This window comes from Capsicum annuum, unplaced genomic scaffold (assembly GCF_002878395.1).
Source record: "Capsicum annuum cultivar UCD-10X-F1 unplaced genomic scaffold, UCD10Xv1.1 ctg4165, whole genome shotgun sequence".
In the NCBI taxonomy this organism is placed as follows: domain Eukaryota; kingdom Viridiplantae; phylum Streptophyta; class Magnoliopsida; order Solanales; family Solanaceae; genus Capsicum; species Capsicum annuum.
This window is the reverse complement of record NW_025848996.1, coordinates 165,271-169,205: the sequence shown is the minus strand read 5'-3', so window position 1 is coordinate 169,205 and position 3,935 is coordinate 165,271.

Here is a 3,935-nt window from a genome sequence, read left to right as displayed (position 1 = left end):
CTCTCAAGTTACTCTCAAGAAATAGCTAGGGTTTTCAATTAGGGATTAAAATCCAAGACCCAAATTCAAGAATCTCTCCATCAATCTTTGTAGAATCAAGAACTAAGGTATGCACAATGTTGATTCATGGACCTTTTTTGTCCATGAAGCTCAAGAACCCTATTTTAAACTATATGTAATGATGTTCTTGTTTTGAATTGATTATGTTCATGTTGTTATTGTTGTATGACAACTAAGATTGCATTGTTATCCTATTTTCATAAAACTATGTTAGTATAGGGTTGAAATTTCTGCAATTGAGTAAAATTGTAGAACCATGTTGTAAAAAATTGATGATCATACCTATGCCCTAAGTGTGCATGAAAAATGTTTGATAATATGCCCCAATGAATGAATGATGATCAAGTACTTAGTTTCCATGTGTCAAGATCATGTCATGCCTCTTAAGTTATGCTATACCTACTTGATCAAGATGATTCCCATGCAAACCTATGCATTATGATTGCTTGATGATATGTTCATAAGATTAGAAGCACAAAATTATGCCATGTTTATATGCATTACTATCCATGTACAACCTTATGATGATCATGTGCTTCTTGAAACCTCCAACTATTAAATTATGATTTGTTTGTATTGGTCATGTGATCAAAAGTGTCAAGCCATGTTAGTTTCATTCTATCGAGTCCTGGGGTTACTTGTACTTAACATTTTAGCTATGTGCCTAGAGCCATCTCATGTTTTTATGATAATATTAGTCGAGCCATGATCAGAAAAATTAAGTCAGTCTCATGATTCAGGAAAACTTAGGAAATTCAGTATCAGACCAGTCTCTCTCAGAAATCTCAGTAATCTCAGTAGTTTAGTAATCTTAGTGATCTCAGTACTTAGCAATCTCGGTAACTTCAGTATTCCCAGCAAATCTAATGTAATACCCTGATCATTTCTTAAGCCTAAATCCATCTTTTGAGTGAATATGGATGACTTCCAAAGTAACTATTGTTTATATCATGTTGTATTTCACTAAATTCCACTTTCTATCATGTGGAGAGTTGGATAAGCTTTACATCAGCATAAGATTCACCCGAATCGGATACCCGGTGAGGGAGTTAGAGCCATTTTGTAATACCCCGAGATTCTAACCAATAGTGCAACCTTGAATCAAGCTCATCAAAAATAAATTATAGTGCTTTGGCTGTTTTATAATCAAGGATGATGTGTATTAAGGCCTCAAAGATGTCCTAGCGATTAGGTGAATTAAAACATTCCTTACTGATTGAATTTTTTGGAAGGATTTTTCCATATCCAACTTCAAATGATCATATATCTCATTATACTATGAATCATTATTCCCATGATCTACCAAAATATAGATAATTGAATTATCTTTCCAACGATACCAATTTTATCAAAATCCGTTATCGGAGCAAAGTGTTATGCTTATTTTACTTCAGTGTGTCAGCCTAGAAACTCCGTGATGACCTTTTGTGATGACTTTCACAAGCGTGACGACTTGTCACAAAATGTCATCACCTTAAGGCAGAAAGTCACGAAATCCAACCTTTTGTGGTGGCTTGTCATAAGTTTGACGGCTTGTCATAAAGTGTCATCAACCTTAAGCCAAAAATCATAAAATCCACCCTTTTTGTGATGACAATTCATGACGGCTTATCACGGGAAAGACGGCTTGTCATGGATGTCGCCAGCTATTTTTTTCCAGCAATTAAGGGACGTTTTTTTCCCAGGGCATTTTGGTCATTTTCTCCCATTTTGGTCCTATATATATATAATCAAGTAGAGAAGAGAAGATCATTTTCTCTCATTTTTCTTCCAAGAAAGATCTAGAACTAGGGTTTTTTCCAAAATCCTAAATCAAATCTTCTACAAGAAAATTCAAGAATCTTTCAAAGATTTCACCGAGTTGTTCAAGAATCAAGTTCTCCAAGTCAAAGCCATCATGAACTTAGCTTAAAGGTGTGAATAAGAATTTCCAACCAAGCTTGCTCATCTTAAATTTATAATTCAAGGTATGTGGGGTTTGAACAAGAATACTTCTTTCGTTCTTGTGCCCAAAGATATAATTTCTGCTATTGAAACTCATGATTTTGCAAAGTGGATTTACACCCAAATTACTTTATTAATGATTTATGATATTTGAGCTATTCAAGATTGATACACATGACTATTTCATTATTTTATTTCTTAATTTGAGAACGTATGCCATGAGTTGAATATTGTTATTATGAGTTGATGATTTTCGAATGGTTTAAGATAAGAGTCATTGTTTATTCTTTGCTATGAGAAGTTTGATTATTGAATATATACATATATATATTGATATTTGAGCTTGAGAGTTAAGAATGAGTTTTATGAAGTTTTCTTGAAGTTTTTGATACATGATTAATTTATAATTTCCAAATTATGACTTGATATTTAATATTGTGAATTTGATGTTTCTACCATGAGTTGGTATTTCAAGTGCCTTCAAGAGATGCGTCAAGCTTTAAGATTTCTTATGACAAATTGGATTATTGAGTATATTGATTCATGAGATTGAGTTGTAACAATGTGTCTTGATATTTTCTCAAAGTTAATGATGTTTCCATGATTTAATGAATAGATACATTTTTATATTGAGAAATATTTATTTGATTTGAGTCGAGTTATAAATCCACAAATTGATTATGAATTGATAAATGAGAAAGATATTTGATTTTGTCTTCATAATAGACCCTTGTGATGTTTGTTGTGGATTTCCTAACGCGTTGTAAGCTTGTGTCTAGGAGTAGTATTTAGCACTGAGCAGAAAATATGGTATTTCCCCCAAAAGTACATGCCACCGTACGATTGATATTGATAATTATGGGCCAGAGGTCAAGTATGAGATTGTGATCACTAAATTTAGGTTGTACTCTCTGGCAAGAGTACGATTGTCTCTCCAATGTGGGGTTCCCTCCTCAGGAGGGAAAAACGTTGGACTTCATGTAGCTCATATGGTTTCTATCCGTTATAAGAACCTTCCAAGTCAATAAAAGTTCAAGTTTCATGAGTTACCGAGTCACTCTAAGTCATGAGTTAAAGAGTTTGAGTTGAGTATAATAATTTATGAGATATATAATGCTTGCATTACTATTGATGATTTAGAAGGAATATATTTCAGTTAATTCAAGTAAAGAAAGTCGTTATCGTCAACATACATGATTTTCATAATCATTTATGATATTATTTATAATGTTGCATTGCACCCCCACATACTCAGTAAATTCTTTAAAGTACTGACCCCCATATATTTCTATGTTCTACAATGTCTTATAATGTAGGTACAAATTGTAGTGCAGATACCTCATTAAGTAAGTCTGCCACTCCCAGTCAGCAGGTGATGCATCCTTTTGATTCGAGGGCTTGATTATACAATTCTAGAAGTATTGTATTTTTTTATTTTAGTCGTATTGAGCTTAGATAGTTGGGAGTCATGACCTGGCAATCTAAAGTCAGTTCCAATAGAGACTTTATAGACAGTCACTAGAAGTTGATGTATTCAATTTCAGTTTAATTTTTTAAAAGTAGAGTTGTAATCTTGTAAAGTTCATGTTTATATTAATCAAGTTCAGAGAAGTTCTGAGTTTTCGCTGATTTTATATAGATTTAAGCATTTTATGATGTTACATCCTCTATTCCTGAAGCCTCAGTTGAGTGTAAAGTTATTCATAGTATCTATTCATGTGTCAGATGCTCATGCTCTAATGTTTTAGTTATGTTTCCTTACCCAAGATAATGGTGGTGAATAGTTATTTAGTCAGGAGAGAGGAGATATTTCCTTATCAATGATAGTGGGTGGCATGCCTACTTTGGCTTAGCAGTAATGTGAAGTAAGATTGAGGCTAAGTCTTTGATACATGTTATGGTTAGTTGATATTTAATGTGTTATGATTGGG